Raw genomic sequence first — 26,742 nt, forward strand, 5'->3', positions numbered from 1 at the left:
AGGAAAACCTCAAAGCAGTTGCACTACGTTTGAATCGATTGTTCAGAAAAGGTGGAAGAAAGAGAATATGAAAGGAGGTACAATAAAAGGAACGAAAGGGGTTGCAGCTAGGGAGTGCATGAGGTATTAATATCCAGGATGCATGATTGTGTGTTCAAGATTGTGTGAGTGACGTTAGCTTGTAAGGGCAGTGGGGGTTAGATGTGCTGCTAATGAGATTTTTTTTTCAGTGTATGGGGCTGCAAACTTCATATCCATAGGCCTATATATATACTGTATATAAATACATATATATCCATAGGCCTATATATATACATATATATATAGGCCTATATATATACATATATATGTATATACATATATATATATCGGCCCCTACCTGCAAACTCTCTCACCCATTCCTCTTTACTGTACCTCCGTCCATATTACCTTTTTTCCCATAGCAATTCCACTCTCTCCTAACAATTGTTGCGTCGTGCAACTGAGAGGTTTTCCCCTCTCGTCACGCCTGTCAAACCTTTTTACTGTCATTTTCACTTTCCAGGGCTGAATGACCCCATAGGTCCCAGCGCTCGCACTTTGGATTAAATTTTGATATTTAAATATATATATTTATTATATATATATATAATATATATATATTATAAGTATCAAAATTTAGTATATATATATTTAAATATCAAAACTTAATCCAAAGGCCGAGCGCTGGGAGCCTGGGACCTACGAGGTCATTCAGCGCTGGAAGGAAAAATGACAGTGAAAAGGTTTGAAAGGTGTAACGAGAGGGGAAAAAAACCTCTCAGTATATGAAAAAAAAATAATATAAACGGAGGTACAGTAAAAAGGAACGGACGTATATATTTGCCAGTGCAAAAAAAAAGAAAAAAAAAGGCCGTATTCGAATGAATTCCTGTCAATTTTATATAAACTTCTTCATCTTTGGCGACAGCCACAGCGTTACCCATTCGCAACGAAATCAATAACTTATATCAGACATCCATTGCCGATGTCTTTTTCTTCCTTTTCCTTACTTATGGGGCCTGCCGCCCCCCTCCACGCCCCAAGGGGGGAGGGGGAGACATCAATTTGTCTGGAGCCACGTGTGTGTCTGGGAGTGGTTCTGTAAGGCCGTTGTTCTCCCTATAGGAAGTCTTGGGACGAAGGCGTTTAGTTGAGGCTCCCTTTAGCTGAACCTTATTTTGATTCATCGTTTCAGCCCCGTAGCGGGGGCGCGGTGGGCTGTTAGTACCGTCAGTACATCCCACGGGGTGCACTGTAGGCATAACTCAAGGGCCTTTGCAGCAAGCTCCCTTTCATTCGTTTGACTGTACCTCCTTTCATCTTATGTGTCTTCCACCTCCTAACAATTATTTCATAGTGCAACCGCTTTGAGGTTTTCCTCCCGTTACATCTTTCAAGCCTTTTTTTTACTGTCAATTTCCCTTCCAGCTTTGCATGACCTCATAGGTCCCAACGCTTAGCCTCTGGCCTAAACTCTGTCAACCATTCCAATGTAGTTTCGGTTCCTTGACTTTAATTTACCATAAGAATACTCTTTTATAATACTCTTTTATCTTCCGAAGGAGAGGCTTCAGAAACAGCTACCTCTCCGGTTTTCGAAAATCTTTTGGGGTGAGGTTGCCGGCCTCATGCCTTTTTCCACCGTGGCTCCAATTCACCCCGGTAGTCTAACTGCCATACATACAGGCCCTTCAGCGCTGAGGCCAGTTTCATGACCGGAAGACCACTGATATCCTTTGCAATGAAGAAACAAATCATTTGCAATAACCTTCAGTGCCATTGCCACTGACTGCCTTCTGTAATAAAAACTACTGAGGTTAGAGGGCTGCAAATTGGTATGTTGATTATCCACCCTCCATTCACCAAACATCCCAAATTGCAGCCCTCTAGCCTCAGAAGCTTTTATTTTATGTAAGCTTAAAGTTAGCCGTCATTGTGCGTCTGGCACCGCTAAAGGCGCCAACAACACAGGCCACCACCGAGCAGTGGTTGAAAGTTTCGTGGGCCGTGGCTGAGAGTTTCATACAGTATTATACGCTGTACAGAAAACTCGATTGCGCCGAAGAAACTTCGGCGCAGTTTTTATTTGTTTTGTATTTAAAGTCAGTCATTCCATCACCTCAATGTATTCAGCCAGTTTTTATTGTTGCTGTTTCATTCTTGTTTCTTACTTAGGTAAGTCATATCTTAGTCCATCCTATTGATCTATACTCTATAGATTATCCTTTTTTGCTTTAGTGTCTGACACGTGTATGAGGAAGAGCTCCTGTCAACTTTTATACACTTTTATTTAGCTTGCTTTTTGTCTTTGTTTGTTGTGTGTGGGTCAAATCTTGCAACTCAATTTTCGACATGTTCCCTTCGTCCGATGGACTTGAAATTTTGTATGGTTGCTCAATCCTGGTGACAATACAACCTTGCAAGATTAGTAGGTCAGCAGTGACCTCTAGTGACCCTGCAGTGACCTCTCCCAGTATCTCAGGATTTGTATGAAACTCTTCGGATTTTTCACAACTTATTTGACTCGATAAATAAGTCTACGGAGTTTTCAAACCTTCTTTGACACGACAGGTTATCAATTTCGCTAGCTGCAATCATAAATCGGTTACAATTTCTGTCAAAACTAAAAAGTATAAAAGAAAACATTGTTAAAACTTAAATCGCTCTTTTATTAAAATGGACTAAAAGTTAAAAAGAGAGAGAGAGAGAGAAAAAAAACTGAGACATACCAGGATTTTCTTACAATTTATCATGTCTACAACTATAAAAACGTGACCGCCAGACATGGAAGGAAATGCTATAAGAAAAGAAATATATTGTTTTTTATTTCTTGTAGAATTTTATTTTTGTAGACATGATTAACTGTAAGAAAATCCTGATGTCTCAAAAAATCATTTTTTACTTTTTAGTGCATTTTAATAAAAGCTTGTTAAAAAAAATACTTTTTTTTTTATTCTGATTGTTGGCATGCTAGGATGTGGTATTTTCCATCCTGATTCCATTCTGCAAAAATGCTCGGTCTATTTCGTGACTAATGCTGCATGAAGCCTTCATTAATATAATGTTTTATTCTGATATCTTTCCCCTATTCCTTCCTACTTAAATTATTATTGCACTTACTCAACTAAACTCCGTTGCAGTTAACTTTTCCTTGTGACGCACTAACGGATCCGGGTGAGGGGGACCACCTGGGCACGTGTCTCCCCATGAAAAATAATAAAAAAATAATATTATTGAAGATTTAGATTATGATAACATAAATTACAAATATAAAAACGGGAAAAATAAAAAAATCTATTAAAGAATTATATATATATATATATATATATATATATATATATATATATATATATATATATATATATATATATATATATATATATATATATATATATATATTTATGAATAATATGGAAACTGTTGCCCCCATGAAATTTTTCTGGATACGCTAGTGTTGTGACGTCATCAAGTTTTCTCATTTTCTTTCAAATCTCACTGTAATTCGTATCCTTATTTTTCATAAATATTTCACTTCCTTTATTGAGCACTTTTTTTTTTTTTTGAGGAGTCCCCACTTTTTCTGTCCACCATCAGATCTTAAAAACTACTGAGGCTAGAGGGCTGCAAATTGGTATGTTGGTCATCCACCCTCCAATCATCAAACATACCAAATTGCAGCCCTCTAGCCTCAGTAATTTTAATTCTATTTAAGGTTGAAGTTAGCCATAATCGTGCTTCTGGCAACGATATAGCATAGGCCACCACGGGCCGTGGTGAAAGTTTCATGAGCCGCGGCTCATACACCATTAAATCGAGACCACCGGAAGATAGATCTGTTTTCGGTGGCCTCGATCGCGCTGAAGAAACTTCTGCGTATTCATTACTTGTTTAATATTTTTTCATCTTGCATTTGCAAGACAGTGATTTTTTTTGCAAGTTGTACCTTAACCTCGTATATCCTCTGCACTTCATTTGTGCAGCATAGCCTGCAAGATGACATTATGTATTATTTATTACTTTTATGGCAATTCGCGCTATTCTGCTGTAGTCTCCCCTGCTCTGTGGGAACCCAACGTAAATTGATTTTCTGAGTAGACGCCTTGACATTCTGGGTGCGTCATTTGAAGTCTATCCCCGTTCATCCCTTTTACCGTACCTCCGTTCATATGTCTCTTCCATCTTGCTATCCTTAACCCTCTCCTAACAATTATTTCAAAGAGCAACTACTTAGATGTTATCCTCCTGTTACGCCTTCCAGACCTACCTACTCTCCATCTCCTTTCCAGCGCTGAATGACCTCATAGGTCCCAGTTTTGGCCTTTGGCCTAAACTGTATATTCCATTCCATTCACCCAGTCGTGATTGGGTAGCCGAAGAGTGACGGTGGCCAATGGCTTCCTCGTCGTTCTGTCAAGCAATGTCACCGTTCTGTGATTTTGTAGTGTTCTTCCATTCTCTAGCCCATTGTTGGCTGAGTCGGTTGAGCTTCAGACTGTCACTCGATGGGCCGGAGTTCAGTTCCCCCGGCCGGCTGATGAAGAGTTAGAGAAATTTATTTCTGGTGATAGGAATTCATTTCTCGCTATAATGTGGTTCGGATTCCACAATAAGCTGTAGGTCCCGTTGCTAAGTAACCAATTGGTTCTTAGCCACGTAAGATAAGTCTAATCCTTCGGGCCAGCCCTCTCTAAGAGAGCTGTTAATCAGCTCAGTGGTCTGGTAAAACTAAGGTATACTTAACTTTCTTCCATTCTCTGTGTGTAATCTACATCATTGCAGGTCCTCATTGAAATCTACAAAATATGTTAGTGTGTTTTCTTATTCGTTTTTTAATTCCGTAGGTATTCTCGCTCTTTCCATGAATATACCGCCATTCTTTTTTTTTTTTTTGGCTAGTTTTAACATTCTTGTGCTTTCTGATATGAAACCATTTCATTCATTTTCTTCAGTTCATTTCCCGTTACTTCATTCCCGTTCGGTTCACTGTTGTCTCCCACCAGAAAATCCTGTTGTGATCTTTACAATTTCTTTTAATCACCCAGAACGCTCGGTGCTATTTCATTTCAAATAATTATATGACGTGACTGGCATGTATCATTCCAATTCACTTCGCCGGCCACGCAATCACGACCGGCATTCATACTTTTGCCATTCACTTCCCCTCGACTCCAAGTTACGCCAATGCAGTAAAAAATGGCTCTCGTTACCGTACGCGAAAGATCTCTGGTCCTCCTTCCAACCACACACACACACACAGAGAGAGAGAGAGAGAGAGAGAGAGAGAGAGAGAGACCCCTTCGTAATTATGCTGCGACGTCCTCCGTCGCGGTGTCATGACATGACATGTTGCTTCGTTCCCACCTCATGTCTTGGGCTGCACTTTCACTTCAGGTCACTCGGGAAGCGAGTGTTTATTTACTGGAGTGTTTGGTTTCACGATAAAACGTTGATTCAGGGACTGGAATATCGAGATGATCAGATGTTTGGGTGCATGACTTCAGGTTACCGTTTAGTATGTGAAAGAGTCGGGTACTTCACGGTACTCAGAGACGCGTTTTTTGAACGCCAGGAAAGGTTTTAGTAAGACTTAGGCATCTTTTTCGATGGTTACTGATTTCTGAACACTGAAATGAACTTCAGTTAAAACTTGAAGTATTTGATGCTGGAGCATTGTAATATATTCATGTGCAGAGTAAAACTTGAAGTATTTAATGTTGGAACATTGTAATATATTCATGCGCAGAATAAAACTTGAAGTATTTAATGTTGGAGCATTGTAATATATTCACGTGCAGAATGAAACTTGAAGTATTTAATGTTGGAACATTGTAATATATTCATGTACAGAATAAAACTTGAAGTATGTAATGTTGGAACATTGTAATATATTCATGTGCAGAATAAAACTTGAAGTATTTAATGTTGGAACATTGCAATATATTCATGTACAGAATCATTTTCTTCGGCAGCAATTTTTGCTTGCTAAACATGTTAATGAAACAGTAAATTTCGATCACACTGGATAAAACTTCTTTCTCCTATATACGCACGAAGTAAGATTAAGGCACAGTTGAAAACAAAACCAACCGTTTTCCATTCCCTGGTCAGCAATTCAGCCTTATTCACAGCTTATCCGATTTTCTTAAGAGCCAGTCGTATCTTTTGTTCATCTTTTGGCTGAAACAAATGTTTTTGTGTAAGCGTACATGATTGTGCGTTCGTTCATGTGTATTTTTTTTTAAATGGAACAAGATTTTGCAAGTACAGTGATCTCTGCCACGCCTGCTTAACAAGTTTAGTAGTATGCAGATATTTTGTAATAATTTTTTTTACTCGCTTCAACAATGATAGACGAACTCTTAAAAAGTAATTCGAAAGCTTTGAACTTTTGAAAAGCGTCAGTTTCGTGCCAAACAGAAATTTAGTTTTACAAGTACAGACTGGAACCAATTCCCTGTTGGGGGGTAGCGTCGTCAGTTCACCTCATGCGGAGCACTGTAGGCATTACTTAAGGTTCTTTGCAGCGTCCCCTGTAGGCACCTTTACTGTGCCTCCTTTCATATTCACCTTACAAATCCCATTTACGTGAACTAATGTGGTGATTCCACTGTTGTGGAAATTCGATTGTGATGATGTTTTGAAAGTGACGATAATGTTGTCGTCATATTATTAATCAGTGATTGAGTTTTATCAGTAAATGAAACTGTATTATCAAGTTTCAGTTCTGGATACAGTCGACTCTCGGATATTCGCAGTTCTGAATTCACGAACTCACCTGTTCGCGAATTTCTCAGTGGAACATATAAACACATTATTCGCGGAAAATTCGCGTATTCGCGGCATTTTTCGCAGAGGAAATATTCACAGGTCACTGTTATTTTCATATCATTTTCGTGACTAAATGCACTTTTTGTGATAAGACTATTAAAATATTCAGGTACAATAATTTTTAGAGGGTTTTTTGGTGTTTTGAACTATCAAAACAAGCAGTTATAAGCGTGTTTAGAGGGGTTTTAAGTATTCGCGGATTTTAGCTATTTACAGGAGGTAGTGGTACGCATCCCCGCGAATACTGGGGTTCGACTACACTTAGACTTAATCTGTCTCTTTCTCAGATTCTGACGACCACTTGCCATTCATAGATTTATATTTATATCAGTGATAAAATCAGTGCAACCTGTGTCAGGTCATTTGTGCTTCCCTTACTAGAATGCTGTTCTCCAGTGTGGATGTCTGCTTCTGCCAGAGATTACCATTTATCTGCCGAGAGAGAGCAACCACATTCGCTGAACAACAACAACAGCACTACTGTGCAGTGAATGTGCCTTTCTGTAGAGCTTCCCAGTTCCAGAGGTTCCTTGTTCCTCACACCACTGGACTGTGGAACATCCCAGAGGATGTCGTGCAGTTGGAACTTCGGAAGTTCAAGCTAAGATGCAATGCATTACTACCCTGATACAATTCAAATTGTATTTTAATATTTTACTTCCATTTTTATTTATGTATTAATTTGTCAGTTTATCTGTATTTTCCTAATAACTAATCCCCTCTTTCTGTTTTTCCCACTACCTTCTGCTACTTCTTTCGAATGAACACCTTAATATTCTCTGGAAGCTTGAAGAATTTCAAGTCAGTGGCCCCTTAGGGTCCGTTTGCTGAATAACAATGCTAATAAATCCCCAATCCTTACCTTTTCTCAGCTTCCTCCTAGTCTGGCTCTTCTCACTTCTTATCTCCTTTCGTTGTTGCTTTCCTTCACTGGCACTTTCTCCTCCTCCTCCTCCTCCTCCTCCTCCTCCTTCATTGTTTATCCACGTTATTACTGAAGACTTACTCACATCTGGCATAGTTAAGTTTTCGAAGTATTGTCTCCACCTCCCAGTTATTTCACTCACACTGGGAATTAACCCCACGTCCATTGCCTGCTGCTAACAGATTAGATATATATATATGTATATATATATATATATATATATATATATATATATATATATAGATATATATATATATATATATATATATATATATATATATATATATATATATATATATATATATATATATTTATATATGTGTGTGCGTGTATGTGTGTGTATGTGTGTGTGTGTGTAGGCGTGATTGTGTGTGTTAAAGTATGTATGTGTCAGTGATTTGCATATGCTTTTCTCTTAAGTCTAATATATATGTATATATATATATTGTGTGTATAAGTAAATACAAATATTATATATATACATGTGTAGGTTTATATACATAAGTGTGCACAAGATGTAGATATGTGTGTGTGTATGAATAACGTAGATTCGTGTAGGCAACAGCACGACACTGGCAAATATTCGAAGAAGAAGAAGAAAAACTCTGAATGGACCACGAGAGAGAGAGAGACCACTGGCACGCACATGCACTATACCTCTAGTTAGACAACGGCATACTGAAGGAGGAAGAATAATCCAGACGGAGTGAACGAGTAGGAGAGAGAGAGAGAGAGAGAGAGAGAGAGAGATGTAATGATACAACGGCACCTCATAGTATATCTTCCGTTCGATCGGCTCTTCGGGTGTGGGCGGATCTATGTAGAAGTGTGTGTATGTGTGTGTGTGTGTGTGTACATGTATTGGTAATCTTTATTATAACTTTCTTGGAAAAGGACAGGGCTTGACTTTGCACCGATCGATTTTTTCCTGGGCGCTTTCTGCCCTTCGACGAATTTTTATTTATTTATTTTTTGTTTTTAATAGCAGCTAAATGTCTCACTTACTTGTACTGCCTATTTGTGTTTGTAAACTTGTTCGTATCAGCTGTCCATTACGCGAAATATTACGGAAGCGTATGCCATTATATGTATGTATATATAAATAAATTTCTGACTCAAATCAGGATCGAACCCAGGTCTTTCAGTTGAAAGTCAAGACCTGGGTTCGATCTTGATGTGAGTCGGAAATTTATTTCTATTCCACACGTGATTGTGTGTTGATTATTTCTAGTATGTATATATATTTATATATATATATATATATACATATATAAACAAACATTTATATGTACGTATAAGTTATACTGTATATGTATAAATCTCTCTCTCTAATTATATATATTATATTATATATATATATATATATATATATATATATATATATATATATATATATATATATTATACATCAATGCACTTGGTGGCTCTGTTACTTTAAGAGAACACGTTTCCAGTATCTTATACCATCTTATCTTCAAGAAGCAAAGAGATGCTGGAAATTAGAAACGTGTTGTCTTAAAATAGTAAGAGACCACTCTCACACATATATACATACGTACGTACATACATATACATGCATACATACATATATGCCAGCGCAAACGAGGCCTCTTCTACTTTAAGGCAACATATTTCCAGCTTGTAGTATCTCTTTCCCTCAAGAGTAACGTTTTACTTTTGCAGATAAATAAAAGTAAAACATTAGACCTACTCTTGAGGGAGAGAAACTGGTGTGTCCAATCTCAGAATGACTCGTCACGCTTGCATTGGTATAGGCATTTATATATACATATGTGTGTGTGTGTGTGAGTGTGTACGAGTTCTCTTTTTCGATGGGCTTTCACACGGTACCCGTCCAAAAGAGAACGTCCCCGGAGGAACTGCGTCGCCCTTTGCATGGAGAAGAGGCCTTCCGCCTCACTTTCATCATTGGTTTTCAAAGGGCCTGGTGGCTGCGCCTCTTTGAATGTCAAATATCCCCAGTTTCATCCGTTTTTTCCCCAGATTGGTCCCTCTTTTAATTCTTTAGTCGCGTTTCTTATGATTTTGATTCAAACTACCGTCCTAGTTATCATTACTAATATTACCAACTCTACCCCAGTAATAATGAGTGAATCTCACCGTGATGATGGATTATGAGAGGAAGTTCTTTAGTTACATTTCTTCTTATTTTGATTCAAACTACCGTCCTAATTATCATTAATAATATCACCAACTCTACCTCAGTAATAATGAGTGAATCTCACCGTGATTACGGATTCTGAGATGAAATTCTTTAGTTACATTTCTTCATATTTTGATTCAAACTACCGTCCTAATTATTATTAATAATATTACCAACTCTACCCCAATAACGATGAGTGAATCTCACCGTGATGACGGATTCTGAGAGGAAATTCTTTAGTTACATTTCTTCATATTTTGATTCAAACTAGTCCTAATTATTAATAATATTACCAACTCTACCCCAGTAATAATGAGTGAATCTCACCGTGATGACGGATTCTGAGAGGAAATTCTTTAGTTACATTTCTTCATATTTTGATTCAAACTACAGTCTTAATTATTATTAATAATATTATCAACTCTTCCCCAATAATAATGAGTGAATCTCACCGTGATTACGGATTCTAAGAGGAAATTCTTTAGTTACATTTCTTCATATTTTGATTCAAACTACCGTCCTAATTATTATTAATAATATTACCAACTCTACCCCAATAACGATGAGTGAATCTCACCGTGATGACGGATTCTGAGAGGAAATTCTTTAGTTACATTTCTTCATATTTTGATTCAAACTAGTCCTAATTATTAATAATATTACCAACTCTACCCCAATAATAATGAGTGAATCTCACCGTGATGACGGATTCTGAGAGAGGAAATTCTTTAGTTACATTTCTTCTTATTTTGATTCAAACTACAGTCCTAATTATTATCATTAATATTATTACCAACTCTACCCCAGTAATAATGAGTGAATCTCACCGTGATGACGGATTCTGAGAGGAAATTCTTTAGTTACATTTCTTCATATTTGATTCAAACTACAGTCCTAATTATTATTAATAATATTATCAACTCTTCCCCAATAATAATGAGTGAATCTCACCGTGATTACGGATTCTAAGAGGAAATTCTTTAGTTACATTTCTTCATATTTTGATTCAAACTACCGTCCTAATTATTATTAATAATATTACCAACTCTACCCCAATAACGATGAGTGAATCTCACCGTGATGACGGATTCTGAGAGGAAATTCTTTAGTTACATTTCTTCATATTTTGATTCAAACTAGTCCTAATTATTAATAATATTACCAACTCTACCCCAATAATAATGAGTGAATCTCACCGTGATGACGGATTCTGAGAGGAAATTCTTTAGTTACATTTCTTCTTATTTTGATTCAAACTACAGTCCTAATTATTATTAATAATATTACCAACTCTACCCCAATAATAATGAGTGAATCTCACCGTGATTACGGATTCTAAGAGGAAATTCTTTAGTTACATTTCTTCATATTTTGATTCAAACTACCGTCCTAATTATTAATAATATTACCAACTCTATCCCAATAATAATGAGTGAATCTCACCGTGATGACGGATTCTGAGAGGAAATTCTTTAGTTACATTTCTTCATATTTTGATTCAAACTACAGTCCTAATTATTATTAATAATATTATCAACTCTACCCCAATAATAATGAGTGAATCTCACCGTGATGACGGATTCTGAGAGGAAATTCTTTAGTTACATTTCTTATTTTGATTCAAACTACAGTCCTAATTATTATTAATAATATTACCAACTCTACCCCAATAATAATGAGTGAATCTCACCGTGATGACGGATTCTGAGAGGAAATTCTTTAGTTACATTTCTTCATATTTTGATTCAAATTGCAGTCCTAATTATCATTAATAATAATACCAACTCTACCCCAATAATAATGAGTGAATTTCACCGTGATGACGGATTCTGAGAGGAAATTCTTTAGTTACATTTCTTCATATTTTGATTCAAACTACCGTCCTAATTATCATTAATAATATCACCAACTCTACCCCAGTAATAATGAGTGAATCTCACCGTGATTACGGATTCTGAGAGGAAATTCTTTAGTTACATTTCTTCATATTTTGATTCAAACTGCAGTCTTAATTATTATTAATAATATTACCAACTCTATCCCAATAATAATGAGTGAATCTCACCGTGATGACGGATTCTGAGAGGAAATTCTTTAGTTACATTTCTTCTTATTTTGATTCAAACTGCAGTCTTAATTATTATTAATAATATTATCAACTCTATCCCAATAATAATGAGTGAATTTCACCGTGATGACGGATTCTGAGAGGAAATTCTTTAGTTACATTTCTTCATATTTTGATTCAAACTACAGTCCTAATTATTATTAATAATATTGTCAACTCTACCCCAATAATGATGAGTGAATCTCACCGTGATGACGGATTCTGAGAGGAAATTCTTTAGTTACATTTCTTATTTTGATTCAAACTGCAGTCTTAATTATTATTAATAATATTACCAACTCTACCCCAGTAATAATGAGTGAATCTCACCGTGATGACGGATTCTGAGAGGAAATTCTTTAGTTACATTTCTTCATATTTTGATTCAAACTACCGTCCTAGTTATCATTAATAATATTACCAACTCTACCCCAATAATAATGAGTGAATTTCACCGTGATGACGGATTCTGAGAGGAAATTCTTTAGTTACATTTCTTCATATTTTGATTCAAATTGCAGTCCTAATTATCATTAATAATATCACCAACTCTACCCCAATAATAATGAGTGAATCTCACCGTGATGACGGATTCTGAGAGGAAATTCTTTAGTTACATTTCTTCTTATTTTGATTCAAACTAGTCCTAATTATTAATAATATCACCAACTCTACTCCAGTAATAATGAGTGAATCTCACCTTGATGACGGATTCTGGGTAATGGACAGGCAGCAGGGAGGGCTTTGACACTGGCGTAAATTGCTTCAGGAGCAATGCCATAAGATATAATGCAATTGTTAAAATCCAGTAAGGCCGCCTCAATGGAGACTCACGCGAGGCAAGTATCGATGTGTTACAGGTTGTTCTCTCTCTCTCTCTCTCTCTCTCTCTCTCTCTCTCTCTCTCTCTCTCTCTCTGTGGAGAGAGTTCACCGAGTATGATTGCGTCATATTTTCTGAGTCTGGACATCTTAATGTTATCTCTTCTTTCTGCTGTCAGTGTTATTTCTAGATATCTTTTATGTGTATATAGCATATGTGTATATATTGCATATAAAATAGATATATGTATGTATGTATATAATTATATATATGTATGTATGTATGTATATTATTATTAGGTCTCTTTTCTATATATATATATATATATGCATATAAAATAGATATATGTATATATAAATATATGCATATAATATAAATATATGGTTGTATGTATAGGCTATATATATATATATATATATATATATATATATATATATATATATATATATATATGTACATTATATAGATATATATATATATATATATATATATATATATATATATATGTACATTATATAGATAGATATATATATATATATATATTATGTATGTACATTATATAGATATATATATATATATATATATATATATATATATATACACTATATATATGCATATAATATAAATATATGGTTGTATGTATATATATATTGTGTATGTACATATATATAATATATATCTGGAAAACGCGTTGCAAATCAAAAGAAAAACGTTCCCTTATATCTTGCATTTTGATATTTATGCGTTCGCTGCGTATCGGAAAATGATTTTTTCGGGGTTTATCAAAAACATGTTCTTCATATACTGCTACATATTTATCAAATATATGTTCTTCATACATTCGTTACCAATACCCTCAAGTTATCAAAGCCAAGCAGAGCAGAAGAGGGTTAAAAAAAAAAAAAAAAAAAATTCGGCTTAAGCAAGCTCGTATGGCACTCTGACTGGTGCCAGCACCGACGCACGCTCCGGTGCCATGAGTCTGGCTTTCTCGGAAACAAGATCGATACCCTAAACTGATGGACGCAGGCTGGAATTATTGTTTCGTTATTGGCGTGCATTAACCTCCCCAAGGGAAGGAGAGAGAGAGAGAGAGAGGGAGACGGAGTATTATGTCAACAGGCCATAGTTTTTAAACATTTTTACTTTTAAAAATTCCACATTTTCTTGTGTGTCGTTCGCAGTTCACTTTCGCAAACTTGCTCACATTATGGATGGATATGGAGTTTCCTAGGGCCAGTGGGAAATGGGGAGAGACTTATGGATCTTTAGTAAAGATCTCAGTTGCCAGAAATGATGGTTTCCAAATATTGATGGAAAGTGTTCTTTGGAAAAGTAAAAAGGTGAGGTATAGACATCGTTAGATTGTGGATGCAGAAGCTGGTGGATTGGATATGATGGTTGAGACAAAAGGCAAGGAAAAAGGAAGTGTAAGGTGGAAGAGAAGTAATGGAAAGGTGTCTGTAAATATAATAAAAACAGGTGAGAAGCATATTAAGTGAAGTGGTTGGAAAATGGACTAGGGTTGCATGCACTAAAGTTGGTTTCAATGAATATTGCGGTAACTTCCAGGTTTATCTAGTCATCAGGGGAGTGCTCGTTGTTGAAGGAGCATAGGAAGAATGGATGAAACCATTGCAGGATGAGGAGATGACAAGGTTTAGTGTAGGAAAACGCATTATTTAAGGTGCGGCTGCAAGGCAGAAGGGAAGATTATTCAAGATTATTCACAAAAGTTCAGATAGACGAATAAGGTGGTCAAGAGGTAGGTAGGATAGAAAACGAAGGCATAAATATTAAAAAACAAGTAAAAAATGCGCCGAAACTTCTTCAGCGCAATCAAGTTTTCTCTACGGCGTATAATCAATGCAACCGAAAATAGATCTATATTTCGGTGGTCTCAGGAATCTTTAACCACGGCCCGGTGGTGGCCTAACCTATCTCATTGCCAGAAGTACGATTGTGGCTAACTTTACCCTTCAATAAAATAAAAACTACTGAGGCTAGAGGGCTTCAATTTGGTATGTTTGATGATTGGAGGGTGGATGATCAACATACCAACTTGCAGCCCTGTAGCCTCAGTAGTTTTCAGGATCCGAGGGCGGACAGAAAAAAGTGCGGACGGACAGACAATAGTTTTCTTTAGAGAAAACTGAAAAAAAGCAGAGGTGAAAGAAATTTAGGGAGAATAAGTTGTTCTACAGGAAAGCAAATGCAGAGAGGAAGGTTAAAGAGCAAATAGATCCCAGGGCAAAATAAACAAATAGAGAGACACCGCATGAAGAAGAATGCGGTCCTTTGTCAGTGGAGTGAGTACTTTAAAGATGTGTTGAAAGATAGCAGAAAGACAGAGCTGAAAGGTGAACAATTAGAAGGAGATAGTGTGAGTTTAAGAGTGCGTGTGGAAGTCACTGTTCAGGAACTAAGAATTACATGTACGCAGAATTACAAGTGAGACTCCGTGATTTGGTGGTGAAAGTGTGAGTGAGTGGATGACCAGTGTATGTAAGGTAAATCTGGATGAAGGAAAGGTTCTGAAGGAATGGATGAAAATCATGTGCTTGATGAATTATAAGGGTTCTGATATGTATAATAAAGAGCCTCTCACTTGCAATTTTCCATACTGATGAGCTCTTGAAACCTACTGAAGTACCGGTGGTTGGTTTAGAAAAAATCTTAATTGCAGTATTCTTACATGAATAATTTTATGACAATAATACGAAATCAGCCAAAGCCAGTAAATATTACATGCTGCAACTGCAAAGGCAGGCCAATTGTGTGAGACTGGAAGACTTCCAGTTCCCGAAGAATATTGTAATTTACTATGACCCCTTTACTCCTTAAGCTTCCATCAGATAGCCAGTTAAGAACATAATCACCAGAAGGTCCTAGGACATTGAAAGAGCAAGGTCACTCGCAGTAGTTGCCACTTAACGAGGTAATGGCCAAGGTTGTTTGATAAGGGCTTAGTAGAAACGTTAGTACCCAGATCACTCCCTTGGTCTAAAGAAAAGGTTTGAATGGCAGTACTGGTCTTGTACTGCCTGTAGGAAGGTCTTGCATTTTATTATTATTATTATTAATATTATTATTATTATTATTATTATTATTATTCAGAAGACGGACCCTATTCATATGGAACAAGCCCTTAGGGGCCAATGACTTCAAAGTTCAAGCTTCCAGAGAATATGGTGTTCATTAGGGAGAAGTAACAGATGGTGATGGGATATTACAGAAAGAAGAGATCACTCATTAAAAAAGAAAAACATAGATTAACAAATTACTAAGTAAATGGAAAAGAATGTAAGTAAATGATCAAAATACAAAGAGAATAGTATTAGGTTAGTAAAGCATTGCATCTTTGCTTGGACTTTTGAAGTTTCATCTGCACGACATTTTCAGCCATAGCTCCTCATTCCTATGGTGTGAAGAATAAAGGACCTCTCATTCTCATTGGAAGAAGCAGGTCAGTGGGGGTGACTGGCTCTTGCCTAAATATCCCAAAGTGGCAGTGATGGCCCAGCTCCGCAGTGACATTAGTGTCCAGCTATTTTAAGTAGCCTGGCATTCTTGAAAACAAGTGATTTCTCCACTTGGTACCGTGGGAAGGAGAGAGATTAAGCATTTATAGCATATATTGATCGCAAAGCTGTTCATGTTTTAAAAAGCATAGGGAAGCTGCTGTAATGTATAGAGTTCCTAAATTTATGGTGAATAATCTTAGCTTTATGTTAAACCGAGCTGTACATAACATACAATATGGAGGACTAAGGTAAAGCCACACTGGTAAAAAGGTCCTTGAATTTATGCCTCCGTGTTCACATTTGCGGCTTGCTGTTGAACTTCTCAGCTCCAGAGGTCCTGTATTCCTCAAACCGTAGACTCTGAAACAGTCTCCCAGAGGACATCGGGCAACTGGATCTTCGGAAGTTCAAGCGAAGATGCAGTGCATTACCACCCTAATTAAATTCTCCTTCTGTTTTGATAATTTACTTATATTTTTATTCATTTATTCACTAATTTGTTAACTCAAGTTTTACTTTTTTAACAAATGATCTCTACTTTCTGTATTTCCCTTTACTTCCTCTTAGTTCTTCCTAATGAACACCATATTCTCTGGAAGCTTGAACTTCAGGTCATTGGCCCCTGTAAGCTTCTTCCATAAGAATAGGTTTCATCTCCTGAAGAATAACAATAATAATAATAATGATTTGTGCCCGAAGTGTATTTTGGAATACGTGAGTAAAAGTCCCACTAAATCTTTGTCCACTGTGCTAAGAGCATTAGACTTCTGCAGAGAAACTTTAAACCAATTTCAACATAGATGACTCTGCCTTTAGCAGAGAGGAGTTCTCATTTAAGTACATTTTTGTCGAATTTCAGTGTCGTTAATTTATGATTTTATGTTTTTATGTGGTGCAAATGTGTACTCTTAATTTTTACAGAACCCTGAAGATGGTCGCAGGCTATGTCCGAAACGTTATGCAGTGGAGATTTAATAAGGTAAAGATGAGAATGATGAGATTGATTTTGGTACTGCAAATTCTCACCCGATGACGGTCTCCCTTCCTAGAAGCTTCTGCGTCCCCCATCAGTCGACTTTAGCCCTCTTCGTGCCGTCAAGGTAGGTGGATTTTGTTATTGTACTGATGCATTTTAATTTGATTTTTAACAGGATTTACGAAAGAATATCTGATCGTCTTTGGAAATGGTTTTTGCAGTGGCGTGGACAGACCGTCGGGAATATCAGGCAAAGAACATTGAGCTTGAATCATTTTAAATGTCATACCCTTATTCTCCGGGGGGGGGGGCAATTGCTTAAGGCAGTGGTTCTTAACCAGGGATGCTCGCACCCCTAGGGGGTTCAAAGCCGGTTCCTAAAGGGTGCGAGGATGCCCATGAATAATTAAAGCAAAGTATATTTTTATATACGTGGGTTTTTTTTAGCAAAAAATAAAACAAAATAGAATTAGTAATAATAATAGAATTATTATTATTATTATTATTATTATTATTATTATTATTATTATTATGCAGCAGTGCTCTGAGCTACAGATAAACCCGCACCTAATTCCCTAATGAAGTGGCAACGTTGCAACAGACTTGAGCACAGGACACACTTTTTGGTTTTCATTTCAGCAATTGAGGGGGTGCGAGAACTGACTGCGGATTTGAAAGGGGTGCATTCACTGAAAAAGGTTCGAGAACCACTGCCTTGGGGCAGGTGAAAGCGAGAAATGTCATTGTAACTCAAGAAATCTCAGAAGGTCTCTGCAGTATCATGTATATGTGACGAGTGTGAGTGGGTTTATCGAGAAAACCACCACTCTCACTCGTCACATATATAAATGATAGTGCAAAGAGACTTTCTAAGATTAATTGTGGGATCCACAGTCATAACATTTCCTCTGGCCCCTAGCTGCAACTAATTCATTACTTTTACTGCACTTCCGTTTATATTCTCCTTTTTCCATCTGATTTTCTACATTCTCCTAACAATCTGGTTCATTTTGCAACTGCGAGGTTTTCCTCCCGTTACACCTTTCAAACCTTTTGCTCTCAATTTCGTTTTCAGAGCCGAATGGCCTTATGGGTCCCAGTGATTGGCCTTTGGTCTAAATTTTAAATCCCATTCCATCCCAACACAGAGAGAGTAAGAAACTCATTTTTTCTGGAAAGACTTTATTTATATATATATATATATATATATATATATATATATATATATATATATATATATATATATATATATATATATATATATATATATATATTGTCATGATATCAAATGGGAGATTACTGCACTTTCTTGGAGAGCAATAGTGCTGGCCTGCTTCTACCCTGTGGGTGGCTAGTGTCGTCAGTGCACTTAACGTGGTGCACTGTAGGCATTACAGGATCTTCACCTGCGTCCCTTCAGCCCTTAGCTGCAACCTCTTTCATTCCTTTTACTGTACCTCCTTTCATAGTCTCTTTCTTCCATCTGACTTTCCACCCTCTCCTAACAGTTGATTCACATTGCAACTGCTTTGAGGTTTTCCTCCTGTTACACCTTTTAAACCTTTTACTCTCAATTTCCGTTTCATCGCTGAATGACCTCATAGGTCCCAGTGCTTGGCCTTTGGCCTAAATTCCATGTTCCATTCAATTTTGATGCGGAAACAGCGGGAGCATGATATGAATGTGAATTTGTAAACATATTCAGTACGTTGGTAACAGAACACTACAATACATAAGCTTATAACTTGAAAAGAATACCGGTATTGAAATAGAAAATAATAGAGACACAGTCGGCACAGTCGAGTTTTCTGTACAGCGTATAATAATGCTGTATGAAACTATTAGCCACGGCCCATGAAACTTTCAGCTATGGCCTGGTGGTGGCCTGTGTTGTTGGCACCTATAGCGCCGCCAGACGCACGATCTTGGGTAAATTTAACCTTAAGTAAAATAAACACTACTGAAGCTAGAGGGCTGCAATTTGGTATGTTTGATGATTGGAGGGTGGGTGATCATCATACCAATTTGCAGCCTTCTAGCCTCAGTGGTTTTTAAGATCTGAGGGCGGACAGAATAAAGTGCGGACGGACAGACAAAACCAGCACAATAGTTTTCTTTTGCAAAAAGCTAAAAACTGGATATTTTCAGAAAATCTGAGAAGTACATCTTGATAGCTTAACCACAAAATTAAGGTTTGGGGGGGAGGGAAGCTCCCTGAAGGTTCAGTGATTAAACTGGCTGATAATTTTCTTGATTTTTTTTAAGCAAAAATTAGAAATATAGTTATCACTTTTGTCGAAACTCCAAATCAGATAAATACTGAACTGAATACAATTGAAAGACTGACGAGATTTAGTAGCGTAAATTATGATGATGTCATTAGGATTATTAAACAGGGTCAAATAAAACAAACTATGCAATTAATCCAATGCAAACATTTGAGTTTGTTGGTGTGGAAAATCACTCATATCTTGCTGATGTAATAGCGAAAGATATAAATGCCCAGTATCTGTGAGGGAAAGTTCCTTACCTCTGAGAAAGTGCTGTTGTTGAACTAGTCTTGAAAGGTGCACCTAATTCAAGTTCATATGGGCCTGTCTCAAGTGTATGTCCAGAGTGGTAGAATACTGTATGTGATTCTTGAGCAACTAGCCAGTTATCTGGGAAGTGTAAATGCTTTGCTGGATAGTTAGTCAGCTTGTTGGCAATTATATTCTTCAGTGACTGCTGTATGCTCTGTTGTAAATGATCTATTAGAAATGGCGGATAACGTCAAATATGGTATTTTGGTCTTAGTCTCGGCGATGCTTTAGATACAGTTGTACAGGAACTTCTTCGAAATGATTTACAGTCCACTGGAATTATTGTAGAAGCCTTTTGACTATTTGAAGGACTACCACCTGTGTGGCAGAAAATGCTGTCTACAGATTGGGATCTTGTATTCATCTTCTAAAACACTTAGAAGAGGAGTGCCCCAAGGAAGTGTATTAGGTCAAATCCTATTTTGCATTTACGTACTACAGAGACATAGAGTTATGTGTAATCTATTTTTGGGTGACACCCAGTTTTATTTCATTGTAAACGACATCTTGATACAAATGAGAAACTAAATGTTCTTCCCAGTGTAAGGAATGGATGACATTTAAGCAGTAAATATAGATAGTAATCCAGTTCTGATTGCTGATAGTGTGTGATTTAGGTTACCTATTGGACTGTAAATTGTCTCTTAGTCTCAAATCAATGGTGTTTTAAGGGTTGCTGGCATCATCTCTGAAATATTGCCTTTGTCAAAAAAAATCTTTATTTTTCCATAAAAGATTTATGATCAGTTGTGTAATGAATAGAGTGGAATGCAACTTTATCATACTCTGCCTAAGATGCAAGCAAGAATGCTGCAATATATATGAAATAGAGCAGCAAGATTAAGTAAGGCATTGCACCTGTGGACTGGATTACCCCTGTGTTGTCTGACTAGCACTGGCTTTCTGTCAAAGCAAAAATGCTTAAAATGTATGTAATGACTCATCAAGCTATCAAGACAATGCCCGAAACATTTGAAATACTTGCTGTGTTTAACACAGCCAACAGACAGAGTCAACACAAGATGAGCTACAGATGGACCCAAGTTATTTCAGCAACTTGCACTACGATTGTTGGTTTTAGAGCCTTAAAATTTGCAGCTCCAAGACTGTGCAATAATCTCCCGCTGGCAACTGGTAGGATGAAAATATCAAGTCGTTCAAGAACAACTAGACTTTTATTTGTATATGCTTTTATTTAGCTGTATTTGTGTCTGTTTGTTTGTTTGGGTCAAATCTTGTAACTCAATTTTCAACTTGTTCCCTTCTTCCGATGGACTTGAAATTTTGCATGGTTGCTGAATCCTGGTGACAATACAACCTTACCTGATCAGTAGGTCAGTTGTGACCTCTAGTGACCCTACAGTGTCCTCTCCCAGTATCTCAGGATTTGTGTGAAAATCTTAGGATTTTCCATACCTTCTTTGACTCGGTAGAATAAGTTAATAACTCTACGGATTTTTCAAACCACCTTTGGCTTGACAGGATATCACTTTCAAATTTTTTAGTTACAATCACAAATCGGTTACAATTTCTGCCAAAACTAAAAAGTATAAAGTAAAAAAAGTTTAAAACGATTTTATTAAAATACACTAAAAAGTAAAAAATAATTTTTGTAGACACACTTGGATTTTCTTACAATTAAACATGTTTACAAAAAATAAATGCGTGGGTGCCAAGCATGGAAGGAAATGCTACAAGAAATTATTTTTTTTTATTTTCTGAGCATTATGGTAGTGTGGATTTGACAATTGATATGGAACACACCTTATGAATTTCAGTTTTTATGCATACAACTCTTCTGGTAGCCATTAGACCCAAATGAAGAGATAGGTAAAGAAACTCTGACGTCCGTGGCAGGTCTCGAATCTTCACCTGATGTGGCAGAATAAGGTTATCCTTAACTACTTGACCAAAGCGGGTACCAGAATTTCTTCATTTGTTTCTCTCTTGGATCCAAAAAGTGTGACGAAGTTGAGGCTACAAGGTTATTGTGACTGTTACAAATACAAATTACATATATATATATATATATATATATATATATATATATATATATATATATATATATATATATATATATATATATATATATATATATATATATATATCTTTAACATTACGCATCTCTCCTTAGGGGTTGGCTCTCAGATAAAGACATGATAATTTTTACTGTGATGTACATCAATACTCCATCTACAGAATCGTGGATGAACCCACTATGCTGAAAGTTCCACGATATTAAATACTTCATACACCTATAAAGAAAGACTAGACCACACGTGGCCCGTTGGGTCACTTTATATATATACTAGCTGACCAACCCAGTGCTGCCCGGGGAAAACTCTGAATGACAACATAAATTCTCTCTCTCTCTCTCTCTCTCTCTCTCTCTCTCTCTCTCTCTCCTCTGAAAATAGTTTCTTCAGTTACATTGCCCAGCATTTTTGACATTTTACATTTCACCCCTTCTCACCCCGATTCCTATCGGGGCTGAACTTGGACTTAAAGGGCATCGGGAGTGTTACTATTCAACTCAGCGACCTCGAAAACTGTGGATTAGACACTAATATCTGTCATTTTTGACATTTTATTTTTCACCCATTCTCACCACCTTCCTATCAGAGCTGAACTTGACTTAAAGGGCGTCGGGAGTGTCACCATTCATCTCAGCGACCTCAAAAACTATGGATTATACACTAATATCTGTCGTTTTCGGTTATTTTTGCATGTCACCCCTTCCCACCCCCAACCCCCTTTGGTGCCAGTGACGTCTTACCCCCCAGTATTCTTCTCCAGATAGTAAATCATATGTATAGCAAGTTCAGTTGAAATTGTTCAATGCATTTCAGAGTTATGCCGGAACATACATGCGCATACTATATATATATATATATATATATATATATATATATATATATATATATATATATATATATATATATATATATATATATTACTGTATACTCATTAATAATAATAGAAATAGCAGCAGAAGCATTAGTAATAATATTAATATTAATAAACGTTTTCGTATGTTTCTTCAAAGCTATATTGATTAAGTACAAGAATTATAAGGAAATGATTAAATGAATGAGTTGAAACTCTCTGGCAACAAACAGCACAGAAAAACGTAAACATTCCATAATTTATGTACCACTAGCTGACCAACCCGGCACTGCTCGGGATAAGTCTGAATTACGACTGATAAACTTTCTCTCTCTCTCTCTCTCTCTCTCTCTCTCTCTCTCTCTCTCTCTCTCTCTCTCTCCCCCGACACTCTTTGGTGCCATTGATGTCTTACCCCCCCAGTATTCGTTTCCAGATAGTAAGTCATGTGTATACCAAGGTTGGCTGAAATTGCTCAATGCTATTCAGAGTTATGCTGGAATATACATTCACCGATTTTTATACATATAGCTTAGTTACAAAGTCTATGGGCAGCAGAAGCCCTGTGTACAGGGATGGGGGGGTGAGGAGAAGGGAAGGGTATATAATTATATACATACATTATGTATGTATATATAATAAATAATGGATTATATGTATATATAAATATATAATATATATATATATATATATATATATATATATATATATATATATAATATATATATATTTTATATAGTTATATGTATATTATATATGTATACATATCTACTATATATATTATATTTATACATGCATAATATGTGTTTGTGTGTCGCAGTGTAAGTAATTGTCAAGTGGCTGGGATGAATCTATCTGCATATAATACCAAGACTCTGAAACTGTTTGTTTGTTTGTTTGCACACTGGAGCACACGATCAAGTGTTGATTGAGCTGTGTCCTCCCCCTCCCCTCCCCTTCCCTCTTCCCTTCCCCTCCCCTCACCCTCCCAACTCACCCTTTCCCTCCCCTCCCTGTAAACAGGGCTGGTGCTGCCATGTAGACTTTGTAACTAATCTCTCTCTCTCTCTCTCTCTCTCTCTCTCTCTCTCTCTCTCTCTCTCTCTCTCTCTCTCTGTATATATATATATATATATATATATATATATATATATATATATATATATATATATATATATAAAATGGATAAATGTATGTTCCAGCATAGCTCTGAATCGAATTGAGCAATTTCAACCAAGCTTGGTATACATACGACTTACTATCTGGAAAATAACATATAAAGCATAATTTGGCCAACATAAAATGAGTGGTTATGTTTTTTTATCGCTAGAGTATAGTACCGATACCATTTGCATCTTACTCTACCTCTGCTTGTTTTCTACTTGCTTTATTATTATTATTATTATTATTATTATTATTATTATTATTATTATTATTATTGTTGTTGTTGTCATACCCAGGGATGTTGTGACACTGAAGTCAAGGCTCACTTCTTGAGCAGATGAAATTTCAGCTCCCTCAGAGTCCCTCACCTCGTAGGGGGCGAGGTAGTACCGTCAGTGCACCGCATAGGTACACTGTAGGCATTACTTAAGGTTCTTTGCAGCGTGCCTCAGGCCCCTAGCTGCAACCCATTTCGTTCCTTTTACTGTACCCCCTTTCATGTTCTCTTTCTTCCATCTTACTTTCCGCAACCCTCTCCTAACAGTTGATTCATAGTGCAACTGCTTTGAGGTTGTCCCCCTGTTACGCCTTTCGAACCTTTTATTGCCAGTTTCCGATTATGCCCTGAATGACCTCATAGGTCCCAGTGCTTGGCCATTGGCCTAAATTCTACATTCGATTCAATTCAGTTCAATTTGCAATGGTGCTGTAAATTTTCAAAGGTGATCTGAAAAGAGAGTTCAAAGACACTAATTCCAAGAGCTCGTGTCGTAGTTGTGTTGCATTTCAAGGTCACTGGATCAAAGGAGCTCATTGATCTGTGTCATGTATGGTGGGTTTTTAAGAATTAGTTTCAAATTCAAAATCATTACTTACTTGTTTGTTCAAACTTGGGGGTAACTGGGTATGAATCTAAATTTATTTTTCAGTGAATGCAAGTAAAGAGAGAGAGAGAGATAGAGAGAGGATGGTGCGCAATAATTGGCAAAATATTATTGTTACCGAACGATAAGCTGCAAGTTTTCAGTTTTTGCCCAACAGTTTCAGGTATTTGTTAACTGCTGAGTTCAGAGTCTATGAACACAGAAGAGAATTATTTTATCGGCTGTTTTGAGGCAGTACGGGCCACAACCTTAGAATTTCTGACATTTCCTGATTGGATGTCAAGCTGAGAGCACAAGTGGGCCACGTCCCGCGAATTGATCTTGATCAGGACTTGCTACACCGAATTTCTCTTCGTTAGAAAACACTGGTTGCATTTAGTATTTCTCTGTTAGTTGGAGAGCTTAGTTTTAATCCCTAGATTCGATTGGAGTTAGATAAGATCACTGATTACTTCTGGTAACTTGTTTTAGCGTAGAAAGAGCTAGTTCCGTCTTGTAAATTTCTTTGAGGCAGAAAATACAGGTTAAATCCTACTCGTATTACTGTCTTTGAGAAAGAACGAGGTTTACATGTTGCCAATTTCTTTGCGGCAGGAAATTCAAAGTTGTACAGTATGTTGAGATTTTAATTTGTGGCAGAGTTCATAGCTTCACCTTTTGAACATTTCTTAGAGACTGAAAGCGACGAATCTCGCTCAAATGACTGGAAATAGCAAAGACGATGCGGCTACTAATTTCATCAGTATTGTTTACAGAACATATCCTTTCTTCTATCTTACTTTCCTCAACCCTCTCCTGACAAATGATTCATGGTAAAACTGCTTTGAGGTTTTCCTCCTGTTCCACCTTTGAAACATTTTACTCTCAATTTCCGTTTCAGCGCTGAATGACCTCATAGGTCCCAGTGCTTTGCCTTCGTCTGAATTCTATATTCCATTTTCCATTCCAAATCTTGGGTCATGTCAATATTAGTGAACCCACTCGCAGCAGGGATCGCTATTCTTTACAAGAAGATTATTGGGTTCGTTATTCTTGGGAGTAATCGGGCTCTCTGTTCTAGACACAAACACTTCGGTACCAGACATTTGATCCCCCAGGGGCTAGTACTAAACAAGGCGAAATACATTTGACCCCTCAAGGGGCTAGTACTAAACACGGCGAAAAAGTGTAGATGAATCATTGTTTCCCCGTGTTTAGTACTAGCCCTCATGTGGAATTGGAGTTCGGACCGGAAAGGGTTGGCCATTCTTTGCTTGGGGATCATTGGGTTCGCAGTTCTTGACACAGGGATCATTGGGTTCGCTGTTCTTGACGTGGGGATCATTGGGTTCGCTGTTCTTGACATGGGGATCATTGGGTTCGCTGTTCTTGACGTGGGGATCATTGGGTTCGCTGTTCTTGACACGGGGATCATCGGGTTGGCTGTTCTTGACACGAGGATCATTGTGTTCGCTGTTCTTGACACGGGGATCATCGGGTTCGCTGTTCTTGACGCGGGGATCATCGGGTTCGCTGTTCTTGACGCGGGGATCATTGGGTTCGCTATTCTTGAGACGGGGATCATTGGGTTCGCTGTTCTTGTCACGGGGATCATTGGGTTCGCTGTTCTTGACACGGGGATCATTGGGTTCGCTGTTCTTGACACGGGGATCATTGGGTTCGCTGTTCTTGACACGGGGATCATTGGGTTCGCTATTCTTGAGACGGGGATCATTGGGTTCGCTGTTCTTGACACGGGGATCATTGGGTTCGCTGTTCTTGACACGGGGATCATTGGGTTCGCTGTTTTTGACACGGGGACCCTTGGGTTCGCTGTTCTTGACACGGGGATCATTGGGTTCGCTGTTCTTGACACGGGG

The 26,742-nt window shown here is 37.2% G+C and overlaps 1 protein-coding gene across 1 annotated transcript in view; it reads left to right on the forward strand.

Annotated features, from left to right (window-relative positions):
- Positions 1 to 26,742, forward strand: part of Ntan1 (N-terminal amidohydrolase 1) — a 397,928-nt gene that overhangs the window by 9,181 nt on the left and 362,005 nt on the right. Inside the window, exon 2 of the mRNA XM_067128816.1 lies at positions 17,313 to 17,491. The gene's annotated coding sequence lies outside the window, so the exon portion shown is untranslated. The remainder of the gene's footprint in view (positions 1 to 17,312; positions 17,492 to 26,742) is intronic.

Source organism: Macrobrachium rosenbergii, chromosome 27 (assembly GCF_040412425.1).
Source record: "Macrobrachium rosenbergii isolate ZJJX-2024 chromosome 27, ASM4041242v1, whole genome shotgun sequence".
Taxonomy (NCBI): Eukaryota; Metazoa; Arthropoda; class Malacostraca; order Decapoda; family Palaemonidae; genus Macrobrachium; species Macrobrachium rosenbergii.